This window comes from Gekko japonicus, unplaced genomic scaffold (assembly GCF_001447785.1).
Source record: "Gekko japonicus isolate JY-2015 unplaced genomic scaffold, Gekko_japonicus_V1.1 scaffold1984, whole genome shotgun sequence".
Lineage (NCBI taxonomy): Eukaryota > Metazoa > Chordata > Lepidosauria > Squamata > Gekkonidae > Gekko > Gekko japonicus.
Window position 1 is genome coordinate 326,368 of NW_015169233.1, and position 8,711 is coordinate 335,078.

The 8,711-nt window shown below is 49.5% G+C and overlaps 1 protein-coding gene across 1 annotated transcript in view; it reads right to left on the bottom strand.

Annotated features, from left to right (window-relative positions):
* Positions 1 to 8,711, bottom strand: part of WSCD1 (WSC domain containing 1) — a gene marked incomplete at its 5' end in the record, with an annotated part of 38,531 nt that overhangs the window by 19,572 nt on the left and 10,248 nt on the right. The window lies entirely within an intron of this gene.

Here is an 8,711-nt window from a genome sequence, read left to right on the forward strand (position 1 = left end):
CCGACCCCATACCTCAACATGAGCGAAGAGGATGGCGGGGATGTTCCAGTTACCACTACGGAAGAGGTCCCCACTATAACGGATGAGACCCCAACCACAACCGGTGCGAGTGGTAGACTCGATTAAGGGAAACCCTGGGCCTGTTTCTCAACTGAGACTTGGGAGTTGTGGGTGACCACCCCTTGGCCGAGGGGCATCATCCGCTATGATTAGCTTCCCTGCCAGGAGAGTGGCCATGACTTCGGGAGGTATAGCGGTGGGGGTGATGACCAGCTGGGATGGGTGAAGTGCCAGCTGCAAGCCCAACAAGAGGAGACGCGAAGAGAGATAAAGGAGATGATGCTCGACCTGCCCCATCTCATTGCTACTATGGTTCAGCGTGAGCAACCTGAGCCCCACTTTGTGGGGCAAGGGCTGTATATAAATTGAAATAATAAATAAATAAGTACAGACAACTATAGAAAGAAACAAAAGTACAAACAAAGTACAGACTACTATAAAAAGAAACAAAACATTTATTATTTCAACTTTGCACTTAGTGCAATCCTAAGAACACTTTCCAGGGAGTAAGCGCTATTAAATAGGTCTGAGTTGTGTTCTGAGTAGACCATCTTAGGATAGCACTATAAGATTATTGTCCTTGTCTTGCAAATGTATTATCTCCCTACATTCATCTGTGGAAAAATGAAAAATGCTATTTAATTTCGAGTATTTCTATCCCAATTTTTTTCTTTAGGCTCAGAAGTGCCTGTTCCAAAAGTTTTGTGTTGTGAATGTGCCCTAGGAAAGTTCCCTGGGCTGGTCTCCTGCTCTGAAGGCAGGCTGTGCTGGACAAATGTGAGGATCCACTCCTAATGTGGTAATTTAGGGAGCGTTCCTAAGGCTCCCTTGTAATGTTCTAGCAGCATGACCAGGTATTAAATAGTTGTCAACATAATTGGGTTCACACCACCTCTTTCTGAGAACTCTTCAGGTTAAGCTGTGACAGAGAAACTTGAATTCTGCATTTTTATGAAACCAAGAAGGGGGTTCAGTTTGATTAAATTTAAGATGTCATTTTCAAAGCAAAAATCATTAGCAGGTTGATTCCAGTCTAGTAGCACCTTAGAGACCAACAGGATTGGGGGGGGGGGGTTATAAGATTTTGAGAGTTTGGAGAGTTTATATGCCCCTAGTCCTGTTGGTCTTTAAGGACTCGAATTTAGCTGTTCTGCTGCCGACCAACATGGTTGCCCTTGGAAGTAACAGATTCTCCACCAAAAACGTTTTTACCCCCTTCCTAAGCCATGAATTGCCAAGGACAACACCAGAGATTATTGTTTCACTTGCCCCAATACACTGATGGCACTTCTGGTTCACTCCAGAAGTGGAGTTGCAACATTGGGAGAGATGCCAGTCCCCAGCAAGCAGTGGCAGAGGGCATCAGGCTGCCCGTGGAAGGTCTCCCATTGGAGTGGAAGACTTGGCTGGCCTGCCGGTGTCTAGGACAGAACAGAGCTTGGGGATATTGGGGGGGGGAGGGGAGCAGCTCAGAATAGTTTTCATTACTCAGCAGTAGCTGAGCTCACTTTCAAGAAAACTTCAACCACCCCTGGTTTAGGATATCAGATTAGAATCTAGGTGACCTGCTTAAAAAAATCAAGACACAAGTGCCTCTAGGATCAGATCACAGGAAATCCACTTTCCCCTGTATAGACCCAAAAAAACCTAGGAGGAGGAGGAGGAGGAGGAGAAGGAGGAGGAGAAGGAGGAGGAGGAGGAGATTTGGATTTATGCCCTGCCCTGCCCTCACAGTCTCAGGGCAACTTCCAATCTCCTTCCCCGTCTCTCCCTGCAACAGATATCCTGTGGGGTAGGTGGGGCTGAGAGAGCTCTTTCAAGGACTGCTCTTGAGAGAACAGCTCTGAAAGAGCTGTGACGGACCCAAGGTCACCCAGCTGGCTGCCTGTGGAGGAGGAGAGGGGAAACACACCTGGTTCTCCAGATTAAAATCCATTGCTCTTAACCACTACACCAAACTGGCTCCTAAAGAGACATGTAACATATTGCTATGCAGCCCCTAGAGCTGGGTCTCCAATGTGGTGCTTGTGGGTGACATGGCACACCCATGGACACCTTTCCTGTTTTTAAAAAGTGGGTGGGGCCATGTGGCACACTTGCCCAGCAGGGCTTCTGATTGGCCACTAGAGATCTGATTGGCTGGGCAGATTAAAACAATGTTGTTTCAGCTGTAGCTGCCACCACAATGTTGGTTCAATTCTCTCTCACTCCTCTTTCCCACTTTTCCTCTATACCAGGGGTGTCGAACTCATTTGTTATGAGGGCCAGACCTGACATAAATGAGACCTTGTCAAGCCGGGCCGTGTGTGTCATAAAATGTAATGCCAGGTAGCGGAGATATAAACTTTATAAAGGACACAAACAAACACAATTAAAGTTTTTAAAACTTAAAATAAAAAGGTGCTTAAAACATTAACACTCTTGCAATATTTTGTTTATTTAACAATCTCTAATAACTGACACCTCTTACTCTGAATTATTGCTGTTCAGGTGTGTATCTGTAAGCTGCAAACCTACTTTTGATTTATTGACATTCATTTCAGAAATCTCACAGTCAGTGCTCTGAGCCTAGGACTCAGGGAGAAACATGAAATGGCTGGGCATTGTGACCTTTTGTACATAAATTGCTTTGTGCGCTGGTAAAGAACATGTGAAGACATTGTCAAGTCTTGAAGAAACTTGATCCCAACAACACTCTCTTGGCAGTGATTTGCTGATTGAGAGATAAAGACGAATCTATATCCCTTGGTGCCAGTTTTCATATTATACATCATTCAAACAACCCCCCCCCAGTGACCAGTCCAATCACACCCATACATCCAGCCTGCCAAAATCTATGGTGCTTCACTACCCCTCTCCCAGAACCTGCAAGCCTATTGTTACATTAGCTAGCAGTGTCTGGTACTCGAGGGCAAGCATGCATACTTCCCACAATGAGGAGGCCCCACATGGACGCAGTTACAAGCCAGCACAATTCTCAGCAAAGCAGCTCCACATCTGCCCCCCACTCCCCCCCCCAATTGCCAGCTAGAATGAAACAGGACAGTGAGCCACAGATACCAGAGCCAGACAGTTAACAAACACATGGCAAACGAGGGCTGAGTTTGACAGGCATCATGACACAGAATGAGGGTTATGTATTTGTCTACAGAACTATAGTCTTCCCAGAAAAATAACTGCAACTTCTATGAGTGTGTGTGAGTTCTGAGGGGCTCACCGCCTACCTCTGCCCTGTTGCCTGAAGGAAGCTTGGAAACATTCAGGGGAGAATGTGGGCAGGCAGGTGTTTCTTTCTTCCTGCTCTGTAGCCCCAGAAGAATGAATAGATACTACCCCTCTCCTCCCACTCCATTGACCAAAGTGAGAAGTCTCCCCCCAGCCTAAGGAAGCCCACTGTAACCTAGGCCGTTACAGTGTGAATAGAGAGACAGCCATGTATAGTGGTTAGTGTTAGCCTGCTACCTGGGAAGTCTAGGTTCCAAAACCCCAGTCTACAAAGGAAATGTGCTGGGTGAACCTGGTCTGGAGGGACACACACTCTCAGCCTAATCCACCTCATTGGCTTGTTATTCCTCATCTAAATAGTTCACATTTCTTTCCTACTGAGAAAGACTAGATCATGAGGGCATGAATACAATGATAAAGGGGAGGCAAACCCAGTTGCACCTAGGAGAGCCACAGCATAATGAGCCCTACACACACACATGCATGCACGCACGCACACGCACACACACAGCATAACGAGCCCAACAAAATACACATACACTGTAGCAAGGCACAGAAAAGCTCATACCTTGAACAAAACTTTGTTGGTCTTAAAAGTGCTTTTTATTTCTTCCATGCAATTGAGGTAGTCAAGCAAAGGGGAGGAGCCTCACCCAATGAATGGAAAGAAAGGCTTGCCTTTGTCTCCTGTGCAATTGAGGGAGCCTGGCCAGAAAGCAAGCTCTGGCTCATTCCCTCCCTCCCCTCGAAGGAGGAGGGGAAGGAGCTTCAACCAATGCAGAGAACAGAGGCTTGCCTATCTATGGCCCTGGTCACATGGCAAAGTTGCCATGGGAGAGGCACGGATGGTTGGGTGGATTATCTGGGCGCAATCACACTCCAACATCTGGGAAGTGGAGCACACCCGTGGCTTACCGCCGACAATGCGAGTTAAAAAACTAGTACCCCCAAGGTACTAGTAAACGTTTGCCACGGGCTGCCTCCAGACGCCCGTGGTGTGATTGCGCCGGAGCGCAGCATTCCCCTCCGGTCCCTCGTTTACCCACCGGCGCCGAGGGAAGGACCCGTGGTGTGCCGCTGGCACGTCTGATCACATAATCATGCATCAAACTGCGCTGGGGCAATTAGCCACGCCTCCCCCCTGTGATATCCGGCCCGTGTGACTGGGGCCTATCTCTCCTGTGTGATTGAGAGAGTCTGGCAAAGCAAGCTGCTGCACAACTGTAGCAGAACTGGAGAAAAAAGCAGGAGAGAGCCAGTTGCTCAGGGGCTGGATTTATATTTATTTATTTTTATTTATTTATCTTTATATTTATATCCGGCCCTCCCCGAAGGCTCAGGGCGGCTCACAAGGGGCATAAATGCCTGGTTAAAACAATGAACAATATAAAACAATATAAAATACAATATGCATAATACACTGTGGGGGCAGATCCGGCCAGTGAGCCACATGTTTGACACCACTGCCCTATACTTTGTGTGTGTGTGGTTCTGCCACGTGTGGCAACCATTAGCTGGCTGGTGAAACCTCCTGTGGCAGTGGTTTTGAAGTTGTACTCAACCAGATGTATCAGAATTCCAGATGTGCTCACAGGCTCAAAAGGCCTGGGTACCCGTTCCCTAGAGAAAGAGAAAATGCAGCAAACTAGCTGCTTCAATTTCCTATTGAGCCCAAGTCTGATAGTGGAAAATCTTCACATTTAACAGTTTCCATGTGTTAAGAAAACCCTGGAACTTACTAAGGCTAAGGACTGCTGCCTACAGTGTCTGGGATCTTGGGCCCCTAGAGGTTCTATTAGAATGAGCCTTTTGCTTCCATTCCACATTGTACCATCGTGGCAGACTTAATCCCTTTTGGGCAAAGGACAATCCAGTTTGGACCAGACGACCTATTTGTAATGGAAGTTCAGAGCCATCACCAGGTGTTTGGTGGAGGTGGGACTATATTTTATATGACTCTTTTTAGTAACAGTAGCCTCTGACATCAGCAATGGGAGTCTCTGAAGCCACTTGTTTTTCTAGGAAAGGAGGCGGGCTTAAGTACAATTCTGATTACTATAAGTAACTGAGTATCTGGGATTCTCCCTAGTCTTCAGTTTTCAGCCTTCAGTGGAAACTGAGTTCACAGGAAGTTAGGTAGGGGTTAAGGACTCCTTCCACTTCTTATTACTACAACGGACTCTGCACATGCTCTGAGGAACCTGCAACAGCCTAGGTAATGTGTATTGCTTTTCATTTGACTCTCTCTGTGCTGTTGTTGCTGTTTGCCTTTCCCTGTATTTTGCTTTTTGCCCTTTTCCTTCCACATTTGGAACCTGACCACACTTTTCCTTTTTTCTCTTTTATAATAACCTTTTTAAAAAAATACCTTTTTTTTTGCCTCGCTTAATGCAATTTATTTCTCTAGGATATTTCTCGGAATCTCTTCCTCACATGCTAGACAGCACAGGTACTACCAGGTTGGTTATAAGGTATTTCCTAGAGTTTCTACCCTATTACTTCAATATTGCTCAGACCAGTGCTGGAAGAATACTTTCACAGCAGGTCAGTCTAGATGTTCTCAGGTGGTCCTGAGTGGTGGCAGCTTGTTACCAGGGTATTTTCCAGGGAACCCTCGGTCTAAAAGAGTTTTCCAGCAAGGAAAGGCACCATTTACCCCTTCCTATCATAACACCATGTTCTAGCACACAAAAAAGTTTCAAATGGTGTCTTTATGAAGCTACTGGACTGAAATCCATATGCAGCATTTATTTTCTCCCATTAGATTCAATTCCAGAACAAAGTCTTTCCAGAGCTTTTTCATTTGACCCTTCTTACCCATAATAACTAGTAAGAGTTTGCCCCCAAGATCCACAAGCATGTTCAGGACCTGTCCGTTGTCCGTGGAGACCCCGTACAACACTGGACCAGTGACCCCGATTACCCTTGTGGGAACCCACACAGGACCACTGGAGTAGTTTCAAGCGTAGATGGGGCCACCTGGGAAGACCCCTCTGGGTGCTTCTTGGGCCTCTGAAAATGGGCAGTTCTCTGGTGCTTGATCCGGGTGCAGGTGGTCTAACTGGGTTGTAAGGTGCCAGCCCATAAGGAGCTCCACTGGGATGCAGCCGGCGGAGCTCGGAATTGCCCAGTGGCCTAAGAGGAAAGTTGCCAACTGGTGCTCCCAGTCAGCCTGGATGAGCCACCTGAGGGAGTCCTTGGTAGTCCACACCATCCTTTCCACTTGTCCATTGGTGTCCGGGTGGAACGGTGTGGGTGTGGTGGATCAGGTAGCAGCCCAAGAATTCCTGAAACTCTCCCAATGTAAAAGCAGTCCCATTGTCCATCATGACTGTGTCGGGCAGGCCGTGTGTGCAGAAGATCTGGGTGAGGGCCCAGATGGCTGCCCAGGAGGAGGTGAACATGACAGGAATGGCTCCCAGCCATTTGATGTAGGAGTCCACCAATACGAAGAAGGGGCCAGCAAAGACCAGGTGCACCTTGGGCCATGGGGTCTGGGTGGACTCCCACTGCTGTATGGGAGTTTGGGGGGTGGGGGGTGCCCTGGTCAGGTCTCCTGGTAGACCTGGCAGTGGTTGACCCAGGCCTTGATCTCTCTGTCAATCCATGACTACCACACGTTGCTGCAGGCAAGAACTTTCATCTGAATAATCCCCGGATGTGTCTTGTGTAGGGCCGAAAAGACTCGCTGGTGCAGGGGGGCTGGTACCACGACTTGGCATCCACAGAGCAGGCACCCCTTGTGTGCAGAGCTCATCTTGAGATGAGAAAGCTGTAAAATCTGGGCCCGCCCTCCACACACCGAAACTTTCCCACCCCTTTCATGGCCACCAAATTCTGTTGAAAGTGTCTGAGGATGATGCTGGCCGGTTTAAGGCGAGGCTCTCCCCCAGGACACAGCCTCCTGAGAATCTCTGCTGAAATGATGGACATGGAAGACCCCGTGTCCAATTCCATCATGCAAGGGGCACCCTTGATTAACACAGTCACCCTTAGCTTTTTGAGGGTGTCTTCGGGCAAGTGTAGTACCTGCAACGGCCGGCCAGCCATGGTGTGTAGCTCTTCAGGGTGCAAGGACTCCTGGTGAGTAGTCTGTTTCCTCCGGGTCCCCTTCGAGCAGCAGGCATGTGCGATGTGGCCGGCTTTCCCGCAACTCTGACACATTGCATCCCTGTAGCGGCAGGAACTTAGTTCACGGGGTTCCTCACGGCTGGCACAGAGCATCAGGGTGACGATTCCACAAGGGTGACGATTCCACAAGAGCTGAGCAGCAGTGCCTTCATCTTGGTGGCACCCTCAATTCCCTGGAACTCCACAAAGTACTGCAGGCATTCCACCCAGGCCTCCCATTGCTCTGGGTGAGTGAGGTCAAACTCTGGAAGTAATCCTGGAGTGGCAGCCATGGTCCCAGTTGTGGTGCGATGCATGTGGCACTGGATCGCGGTGCGCGGTGCAGTGCAGGTGGGCGCTAGGCTCGCTCAACAGGATCCCATCTTTGTCGCCAGTGTTAAATACTGGGTTCCATGGATGGTCTGACTCCAAGCATAGTGATCAGCTCTGCTTTATTAGTGATTCAGCAAGAACAAGACAAAGACAAAAGACAAACTGCCAGGGCAACGGCCCTATTTAAATAGCATGCAACTCCACCCACTTCCCAAACAACTACCAATGATAGGCCATTATCAGAACCATTAATTCCCCATTGGCCATCTCCAGGGTCCTGGTGGGATTTGTTCTAGAGCTCCAAGTTCAGCCAGTCTCTGGTAGAAACAGTCCTGGAATGTTCCAGTCCCAATACATAACATACTATAAATATGTTTTTTCTAATATCCAGCCGGTACCTTCCCACCCTTAATTTAAACCCATTCTTGTGAGACCTATCCTCTGATGCCAAGAGGAAAAGCTCCCTGCCCTCCTCTAAGTGACAGCCCTTCAAATCATGTCCCCCCTCAACCTCCTCTTCTCCAGACTAAACATCCCCAAGTCCCTCAGCCTTTCCTCGCAGGGCTTCTTGGTCTCCAGGCCCCCATCATAGGCGTAATCTGCGGGGGGGGGGGTCTTCAGCCTCCCCCGAAATTCCCAGGAAGGTGCTCAGCCTCCCCCGGGGGCAGGGGTCTTTTGGCACCGGAGGCGCCCCGCTCCTGCTCCTCCGGGCCAGCCCCGCCCCGCCTGCGTGCCCAAAGTTCCCGCCGCTGCGCCGCTACACCAGTGGTCCCCGGGTGAGTCAACCGACCAGCTTGCGTCTCCCCGGCGGGGCCTGCGGGGGGCCTGCGAGTCCCGCTGCCAGAGGCCCGCCAGGGGCGCACACAGCAGCGGCAGCAGGAGGTGGCTCCCGGCCGGCGGGGAGGGCGAGGGACCCCGACGGGCGGCCATGGCGCCCGGGGAGTGAGGGAGTTCTGGTGATATCAGGGGGTGTGGCATATGCT